This window comes from Panulirus ornatus, chromosome 5 (assembly GCF_036320965.1).
Source record: "Panulirus ornatus isolate Po-2019 chromosome 5, ASM3632096v1, whole genome shotgun sequence".
Taxonomy (NCBI): domain Eukaryota; kingdom Metazoa; phylum Arthropoda; class Malacostraca; order Decapoda; family Palinuridae; genus Panulirus; species Panulirus ornatus.
This window is the reverse complement of record NC_092228.1, coordinates 44,246,717-44,257,709: the sequence shown is the minus strand read 5'-3', so window position 1 is coordinate 44,257,709 and position 10,993 is coordinate 44,246,717.

The following is a 10,993-nucleotide window of genomic DNA, read 5'->3' as shown; positions in this document are numbered from 1 at the left end:
GTATGTTATGATAACACCCTAGTGGGTTGTGTGTTATGATAACACCCTAGTGGGTTGTGTGTTATGATAACAACCTAGTGGGTTGTGTGTTATGATAACACCCTAATGGGTTGTGTGTTATGATAACACCCTAGTGGGTTGTGTGTTATGATAACACCCTAGTGGGTTGTGTGATAACACCCTAGTGGGTTGTGTGTTATAATAACACCCTAGTGGGTTGTATGTTATGATAACACCCTAGTGGGTTGTGTGTTATGATAACACCCTAGTGGGTTGTGTGTTATGATAACACCCTAGTGGGTTGTGTGTTATGATAACACCCTAGTGGGTTGTGTGTTATGATAACACCCTAGTGGGTTGTGTGTTATGATAACACCCTAGTGGGTTGTTTGTTATGATAACACCCTAGTGGGTTGTGTGTTATGATAACACCCTAATGGGTTGTGTGTTATGATAACACCCTAGTGGGTTGTGTGTTATGATAATACCCTAATGGGTTGTGTGTTATGATAACACCCTAGTGGGTTGTGTGATAACACCCTAGTGGGTTGTTTGTTATGATAACACCCTAGTGGGTTGTGTGTTATGATAATACCCTAATGGGTTGTGTGTTATGATAACACCCTAGTGGGTTGTGTGTTATGATAACACCCTAGTGGGTTGTATGATAACACCCTAGTGGGTTGTGTGTTATGATAACACCCTAATGGGTTGTGTGTTATGATAACACCCTAGTGGGTTGTGTGTTATGATAACACCCTAATGGGTTGTGTGTTATGATAACACCCTAGTGGGTTGTGTGTTATGATAACACCCTAGTGGGTTGTGTGTTATGATAACACCCTAGTGGGTTGTGTGATAACACCCTAGTGGGTTGTATGTTATGATAACACCCTAGTGGGTTGTGTGTTATGATAACACCCTAGTGGGTTGTGTGTTATGATAACACCCTAGTGGGTTGTGTGTTATGATAACACCCTAGTGGGTTGTATGATAACACCCTAGTGGGTTGTGTGTTATGATAACACCCTAGTGGGTTGTGTGTTATGATAACACCCTAGTGGGTTGTGTGTTATGATAACACCCTAGTGGGTTGTGTGTTATGATAACACCCTAGTGGGTTGTATAACACCCTAGTGGGTTGTGTGTTATGATAACACCCTAGTGAGTTGTATAACACCCTAGTGGGTTGTATGTTATGATAACACCCTAGTGGGTTGTGTGTTATGATAACACCCTAGTGGGTTGTATAACACCCTAGTGGGTTGTGTGTTATGATAACACCCTAGTGGGTTGTGTGTTATGATAACACCCTAGTGAGTTGTATAACACCCTAGTGGGTTGTGTGTTATGATAACACCCTAGTGGGTTGTGTGTTATGATAACACCCTAGTGGGTTGTATAACACCCTAGTGGGTTGTGTGTTATGATAACACCCTAGTGAGTTGTATAACACCCTAGTGGGTTGTGTGTTATGATAACACCCTAGTGGGTTGTGTGTTATGATAACACCCTAGTGGGTTGTGTGTTATGATAACACCCTAGTGGGTTGTATGTTGATAACTCAGCTTATCTGTGTTATTTCATCAATCATACGTCCAAGCTTGGTGTTATAACAACAGGTCTTGATTTGCATTCAAGCTTTGGGTAAGAAAGCTTTAATCCATACCTCAAGCTGTGGGTAAGAAAAAAGCTTTAAGCTCTACCTCAAGCTTTGGGTAAGAAAGCTTTAATCCATACCTCAAGCTGTGGGTAAGAAAAAAGCTTTAAGCTCTACCTCAAGCTTTGGGTAAGAAAGCTTTAATCCATACCTCAAGCTGTGGGTAAGAAAAAAGCTTTAAGCTCTACCTCAAGCTTTGGGTAAGAAAGCTTTAATCCATACCTCAAGCTGTGGGTAAGAAAAAAGCTTTAAGCTCTACCTCAAGCTTTGGGTAAGAAAGCTTTAATCCATACCTCAAGCTGTGGGTAAGAAAAAAGCTTTAAGCTCTACCTCAAGCTTTGGGTAAGAAAGCTTTAATCCATACCTCAAGCTGTGGGTAAGAAAAAAGCTTTAAGCTCTACCTCAAGCTTTGGGTAAGAAAGCTTTAATCCATACCTCAAGCTGTGGGTAAGAAAAAAGCTTTAAGCTCTACCTCAAGCTTTGGGTAAGAAAGCTTTAATCCATACCTCAAGCTGTGGGTAAGAAAAAAGCTTTAAGCTCTACCTCAAGCTTTGGGTAAGAAAGCTTTAATCCATACCTCAAGCTGTGGGTAAGAAAAAAGCTTTAAGCTCTACCTCAAGCTTTGGGTAAGAAAGCTTTAATCCATACCTCAAGCTGTGGGTAAGAAAAAAGCTTTAAGCTCCACCTCAAGCTTTGGGTAAGAAAGCTTTAATCCATACCTCAAGCTGTGGGTAAGAAAAAAGCTTTAAGCTCTACCTCAAGCTTTGGGGTAAGAAAGCTTTAATCCATACCTCAAGCTGTGGGTAAGAAAAAAGCTTTAAGCTCTACCTCAAGCTTTGGGTAAGAAAGCTTTAATCCATACCTCAAGCTGTGGGTAAGAAAAAAGCTTTAAGCTCTACCTCAAGCTTTGGGTAAGAAAGCTTTAATCCATACCTCAAGCTGTGGGTAAGAAAAAAGCTTTAAGCTCTACCTCAAGCTTTGGGTAAGAAAGCTTTAATCCATACCTCAAGCTGTGGGTAAGAAAAAAGCTTTAAGCTCTACCTCAAGCTTTGGGTAAGAAAGCTTTAATCCATACCTCAAGCTGTGGGTAAGAAAAAAGCTTTAAGCTCCACCTCAAGCTTTGGGTAAGAAAGCTTTAATTCATACCTCAAGCTGTGGGTAAGAAAAAAGCTTTAAGCTCTACCTCAAGCTTTGGGTAAGAAAGCTTTAATCCATACCTCAAGCTGTGGGTAAGAAAAAAGCTTTAAGCTCTACCTCAAGCTTTGGGTAAGAAAGCTTTAATCCATACCTCAAGCTGTGGGTAAGAAAAAAGCTTTAAGCTCTACCTCAAGCTTTGGGTGAGAAAGCTTTAATCCATACCTCAAGCTGTGGGTAAGAAAAATGCTTTAAGCTCTACCTCAAGCTTTGGGTAAGAAAGCTTTAATTCATACCTCAAGCTGTGGGTAAGAAAAAAGCTTTAAGCTCTACCTCAAGCTTTGGGTAAGAAAGCTTTAATCCATACCTCAAGCTGTGGGTAAGAAAAAAGCTTTAAGCTCTACCTCAAGCTTTGGGTAAGAAAGCTTTAATTCATACCTCAAGCTGTGGGTAAGAAAAAAGCTTTAAGCTCCACCTCAAGCTTTGGGTAAGAAAGCTTTAATCCATACCTCAAGCTGTGGGTAAGAAAAAAGCTTTAAGCTCTACCTCAAGCTTTGGGTAAGAAAGCTTTAATCCATACCTCAAGCTGTGGGTAAGAAAAAAGCTTTAAGCTCTACCTCAAGCTTTGGGGTAAGAAAGCTTTAATCCATACCTCAAGCTGTGGGTAAGAAAAAAGCTTTAAGCTCTACCTCAAGCTTTGGGTAAGGAAGTTTTAAACTGTACCTCAAGCTTTGGGTAAGGAAAGCTTTGAGCTGTACCAGAAAGCTTTATGCTGTGCCTCAAGCTTTTGGGTAAGGAAGCTTTAAGCTGTACCTCAAGCTTATGGGTAAGAAAGCTTTAAGCTGGGTCTCTTATATGGCTTGGGGTTGACCAAGATGATAAGACAGCAATTTGGGGCAATCTTGATCGGATTTCGAACGCGTCAGTTAAGCTTTGAACTTTTGAACGCGACGTGAATGAACCTTTGAAGTTTTGAACGCGTCGTGAATGAGCCTTTGAACTTTTGAACGCGACTTCAACGAGCCCTTTGATCTTTTGAACGCGACTTCAACGAGCCCTTTGATCTTTTGAACGCGTCTTCACCGAGCCTTTTGCACTTTGGAACGCGAGTTCACCGAGCCAGCCCTTGTGAACTCGAGGAAGATACGATTATGTAAACAACCCGAGTTCAAAGACGTTCTCCCAATATTTACATTTTAATTGAAGATTATGGTGTTGTCTGGCAATCCCAGGGCGGTGTTGCCATTCGCCAGAACTTGATATATTTTTTTTTTTTCCTTTTTTTTTCTTTAACTTTTTCCAAAGTTTCTGTGGAAATCTTTGTGATTTCCTTTGCGACAGACGGTGGAAACTTGCCAAGGCAAGATGATAAGGATATTACTGGAGGTACGAGTTGCTAAGACGAGAAAATGTATATATATATATATATATAATTTTTTTTTTCATACTATTCGCCATTTCCCGCGATAGCGAGGTAGCGTTAAGAACAGAGGACTGGGCCTTTGAGAGAATATCCTCACCTGGCCCTCTTCTCTGTTCCTTCTTTTGGAAAATTAAAAAAAAAAAAACGAGAGGGGAGGATTTCCAGCCCCCCGCTCCCATATATATATATATATATATATATATATATATATATATATATATATATATATATATATATATATATGATTATTACACGAAAGTGCACCTGGCAATTTATCGTGTCTCATAGGTATATATATATATATATATATATATATATATATATATATATATATATATATATATATATGTGTGTGTGTGTGTGTGTGTGTGTGTGTGTGTGTGTGTGTGTCATACGTGGTGCCGTATGACACAATGTGACACAGTCATGTTGTATTGGTTTATGACACTGGGTCACAAAGATGTCATGACCTGTGCCACTAGGTCAAGGTTGTCAGGCGTTTTCTGTCCCTTACATCGCCAATACGCATTCTGACGTCAATACGCATTCTGGCGTCAATACGCATTCCATCGGCGTCAATACGCATTCCGGCGTCAATACGCATTCCGGCGTCAATACGCATTCTGACGTCAATACGCATTCCGGCGTCAATACGCATTCTGACGTCAATACGCATTCCGGCGTCAATACGCATTCCGGCGTCAATACGCATTCTGGCGTTAATACGCATTCTGGCGTCAATACGCATTCCGGCGTCAATACGCATTCCATCGGCGTCAATACGCATTCCATCGGCGTTAATACGCATTCTGACGTCAATACGCATTCCGGCGTCAATACGCATTCGGCGTCAATACGCATTCGGCGTCAATACGCATTCTGGCGTTAATACGCATTCTGACGTCAATACGCATTCCATCGGCGTCAATACGCATTCCATCGGCGTCAATACGCATTCGGCGTCAATACGCATTCTGGCGTTAATACGCATTCTGACGTCAATACGCATTCCATCGGCGTCAATACGCATTCCGGCGTCAATACGCATTCTGGCGTCAATACGCATTCTGACGTCAATACGCATTCGGCGTCAATACGCATTCGGCGTCAATACGCATTCGGCGTCAATACGCATTCTGACGTCAATACGCATTCTGACGTCAATACGCATTCTGGCGTCAATACGCATTCGGCGTCAATACGCATTCTGGCGTTAATACGCATTCTGGCGTTAATACGCATTCTGGCGTTAATACGCATTCTGGCGTTAATACGCATTCTGGCGTCAATACGCATTCTGACGTCAATACGCATTCTGGCGTCAATACGCATTCCGGCGTCAATACGCATTCCATCGGCGTCAATACGCATTCTGACGTCAATACGCATTCCATCGGCGTCAATACGCATTCTGACGTCAATACGCATTCCATCGGCGTCAATACGCATTCGGCGTCAATACGCATTCGGCGTCAATACGCATTCTGACGTCAATACGCATTCTGACGTCAATACGCATTCGGCGTCAATACGCATTCTGACGTCAATACGCATTCTGGCGTTAATACGCATTCTGGCGTTAATACGCATTCTGGCGTTAATACGCATTCTGGCGTCAATACGCATTCTGACGTCAATACGCATTCTGGCGTCAATACGCATTCTGACGTCAATACGCATTCCATCGGCGTCAATACGCATTCTGACGTCAATACGCATTCTGGCGTCAATACGCATTCTGACGTCAATACGCATTCCGGCGTCAATACGCATTCTGACGTCAATACGCATTCTGACGTCAATACGCATTCTGACGTCAATACGCATTCTGACGTCAATACGCATTCTGGCGTTAATACGCATTCTGGCGTCAATACGCATTCTGACGTCAATACGCATTCGGCGTCAATACGCATTCTGACGTCAATACGCATTCGGCGTCAATACGCATTCTGACGTCAATACGCATTCTGGCGTTAATACGCATTCTGGCGTTAATACGCATTCTGGCGTTAATACGCATTCTGGCGTTAATACGCATTCTGGCGTTAATACGCATTCTGGCGTCAATACGCATTCGGCGTCAATACGCATTCGGCGTCAATACGCATTCTGACGTCAATACGCATTCTGGCGTCAATACGCATTCTGGCGTTAATACGCATTCTGGCGTTAATACGCATTCTGGCGTCAATACGCATTCTGACGTCAATACGCATTCTGGCGTTAATACGCATTCTGGCGTCAATACGCATTCGGCGTCAATACGCATTCCATCGGCGTCAATACGCATTCGGCGTCAATACGCATTCTGGCGTCAATACGCATTCGGCGTCAATACGCATTCTGGCGTCAATACGCATTCGGCGTCAATACGCATTCTGGCGTTAATACGCATTCTGGCGTCAATACGCATTCGGCGTCAATACGCATTCTGACGTCAATACGCATTCTGACGTCAATACGCATTCTGACGTCAATACGCATTCGGCGTCAATACGCATTCTGACGTCAATACGCATTCTGACGTCAATACGCATTCTGGCGTCAATACGCATTCGGCGTCAATACGCATTCTGACGTCAATACGCATTCTGGCGTTAATACGCATTCTGGCGTTAATACGCATTCTGGCGTCAATACGCATTCTGACGTCAATACGCATTCCATCGGCGTCAATACGCATTCCGGCGTCAATACGCATTCTGACGTCAATACGCATTCCATCGGCGTCAATACGCATTCTGACGTCAATACGCATTCCGGCGTCAATACGCATTCTGACGTCAATACGCATTCCGGCGTCAATACGCATTCTGACGTCAATACGCATTCTGACGTCAATACGCATTCTGACGTCAATACGCATTCTGACGTCAATACGCATTCCATCGGCGTCAATACGCATTCCATCGGCGTCAATACGCATTCGGCGTCAATACGCATTCGGCGTCAATACGCATTCTGGCGTCAATACGCATTCCATCGGCGTCAATACGCATTCTGACGTCAATACGCATTCCATCGGCGTCAATACGCATTCGGCGTCAATACGCATTCCATCGGCGTCAATACGCATTCTGGCGTCAATACGCATTCGGCGTCAATACGCATTCTGACGTCAATACGCATTCCATCGGCGTCAATACGCATTCTGACGTCAATACGCATTCCGGCGTCAATACGCATTCTGACGTCAATACGCATTCTGACGTCAATACGCATTCTGACGTCAATACGCATTCGGCGTCAATACGCATTCTGGCGTTAATACGCATTCTGGCGTTAATACGCATTCTGGCGTCAATACGCATTCTGACGTCAATACGCATTCCGGCGTCAATACGCATTCGGCGTCAATACGCATTCCGGCGTCAATACGCATTCTGACGTCAATACGCATTCTGACGTCAATACGCATTCGGCGTCAATACGCATTCTGGCGTTAATACGCATTCTGGCGTCAATACGCATTCTGACGTCAATACGCATTCCATCGGCGTCAATACGCATTCTGGCGTCAATACGCATTCTGACGTCAATACGCATTCTGACGTCAATACGCATTCTGACGTCAATACGCATTCTGGCGTTAATACGCATTCTGGCGTTAATACGCATTCTGGCGTCAATACGCATTCTGGCGTCAATACGCATTCCGGCGTCAATACGCATTCGGCGTCAATACGCATTCCATCGGCGTCAATACGCATTCCATCGGCGTCAATACGCATTCCATCGGCGTCAATACGCATTCCGGCGTCAATACGCATTCTGGCGTTAATACGCATTCTGGCGTCAATACGCATTCTGACGTCAATACGCATTCTGACGTCAATACGCATTCCATCGGCGTCAATACGCATTCCATCGGCGTCAATACGCATTCGGCGTCAATACGCATTCTGACGTCAATACGCATTCCATCGGCGTCAATACGCATTCCGGCGTCAATACGCATTCCGGCGTCAATACGCATTCCGGCGTCAATACGCATTCCGGCGTCAATACGCATTCCATCGGCGTCAATACGCATTCCGGCGTCAATACGCATTCCATCGGCGTCAATACGCATTCTGACGTCAATACGCATTCCATCGGCGTCAATACGCATTCTGACGTCAATACGCATTCCATCGGCGTCAATACGCATTCTGACGTCAATACGCATTCCATCGGCGTCAATACGCATTCTGACGTCAATACGCATTCCGGCGTCAATACGCATTCTGACGTCAATACGCATTCCATCGGCGTCAATACGCATTCTGACGTCAATACGCATTCCATCGGCGTCAATACGCATTCTGACGTCAATACGCATTCCATCGGCGTCAATACGCATTCCGGCGTCAATACGCATTCCGGCGTCAATACGCATTCCGGCGTCAATACGCATTCTGACGTCAATACGCATTCCGGCGTCAATACGCATTCGGCGTCAATACGCATTCCATCGGCGTCAATACGCATTCGGCGTCAATACGCATTCCGGCGTCAATACGCATTCTGACGTCAATACGCATTCTGACGTCAATACGCATTCTGACGTCAATACGCATTCTGGCGTTAATACGCATTCTGGCGTTAATACGCATTCTGGCGTTAATACGCATTCTGGCGTCAATACGCATTCTGACGTCAATACGCATTCTGACGTCAATACGCATTCTGACGTCAATACGCATTCTGACGTCAATACGCATTCTGACGTCAATACGCATTCCATCGGCGTCAATACGCATTCTGACGTCAATACGCATTCGGCGTCAATACGCATTCTGACGTCAATACGCATTCGGCGTCAATACGCATTCCATCGGCGTCAATACGCATTCTGGCGTTAATACGCATTCTGGCGTCAATACGCATTCGGCGTCAATACGCATTCTGACGTCAATACGCATTCTGACGTCAATACGCATTCTGACGTCAATACGCATTCCATCGGCGTCAATACGCATTCTGGCGTTAATACGCATTCTGGCGTTAATACGCATTCTGGCGTCAATACGCATTCGGCGTCAATACGCATTCCATCGGCGTCAATACGCATTCCATCGGCGTCAATACGCATTCTGACGTCAATACGCATTCGGCGTCAATACGCATTCCATCGGCGTCAATACGCATTCTGGCGTCAATACGCATTCTGACGTCAATACGCATTCTGACGTCAATACGCATTCTGACGTCAATACGCATTCTGGCGTCAATACGCATTCTGACGTCAATACGCATTCCATCGGCGTCAATACGCATTCTGGCGTTAATACGCATTCTGGCGTTAATACGCATTCGTTCTCTAATCTTCGACTCCACACGAATCACCATCTTCTAGGAAATGAATGATCTGATATTCCATATCTGATTGTGGATTCCAATGCGGACAATGGGGTTAGGAAGGGTCCTCAAACACCCTCCCACCTCTCTCTCTCTCTCTCTCTCTCTCTCTCTCTCTCTCTCTCTCTCTCTCTCTCTCTCTCTCTCTCTCTCTCTCTCTCATTAAAGCAAGGGGGGGCAGGGATGTTGTCTGTAGGCGGGGCACCAAAGACTCATTGTTGATTCCATAACATGTCTGCTCCTCCTCTCATACCATGGCTTCCCCCTCATAATAGTGTGACCTCATAACGTAGCCAGCTCATAATGTGGTTACCTCATAACATGTCTGCCTCATAATAGTGTGACCTCATAACGTAGCCAGCTCATAATGTGGTTACCTCATAACATGTCTGCCTCATAATAGTGTGACCTCATAACGTAGCCAGCTCATAATGTGGTTACCTCATAACATGTCTGCCTCATAATAGTGTGACCTCATAACGTAGCCAGCTCATAATGTGGTTACACCTCATAACATGTTTGCCTCATAATAGTGTGACCTCATAACGTAGCCACCTCATAATGTGGTTACCTCACAGCATGTCTGCCTCATAATAGTGTGACCTCATAACGTAGCCACCTCATAATGTGGTTACCTCATAACATGTCTGCCTCATAATAGTGTGACCTCATAACGTAGCCACCTCATAATGTGGTTTACCTCCCTCGCATGATGGGTACGTCCCTCACAACATGGCTAACCAAACCCCCTCTCTCCCTCCTCACAACCAAACCTCCTCCCTCCTCACCCATCTCCCCCTCACAATATGGCTAACCTACCTCCCTCCCTCACAACATGGCTAACACACACCCACCACTCACACTACCCCACCCCCCACCCTTCCCTCACAACATGGCTACCTCACAACATCCCAGCCCTCCGCCTCACAACATCCCAGCCCTACGCCTCACAACCTCCCAGCCCTACGCCTCACAACATCCCAGCCCTCCGGCTCACAACATCCCAGCTCTAAGCCTCACAACCTCCCAGCCCTACGCCTCACAACATCCCAGCCCTACGCCTCACAACCTCCCAGCTCTACGCCTCACAACATCCCAGCCCTACGCCTCACAACATCCCAGCCCTACGCCTCACAACATCCCAGCTCTACGCCTCACAACATCCCAGCCCTACGCCTCACAACATCCCAGCCCTACGCCTCACAACATCCCAGCCCTACGCCTCACAACCTCCCAGCCCTACGCCTCACAACATCCCAGCCCTCACGTTGAATACCCTAACCTAACCTAACCTTGACAAGAAAAAAAACAAAAGAAAAAAATCGTATATATATATATATATATTTTTTCCTGTGGCCACGAAACTGAGTGACTCTCTCTCTCTCTCTCTCTCTCTCTCTCTCTCTCTCTCTCTCTCTCTCTCTCTCTCTCTC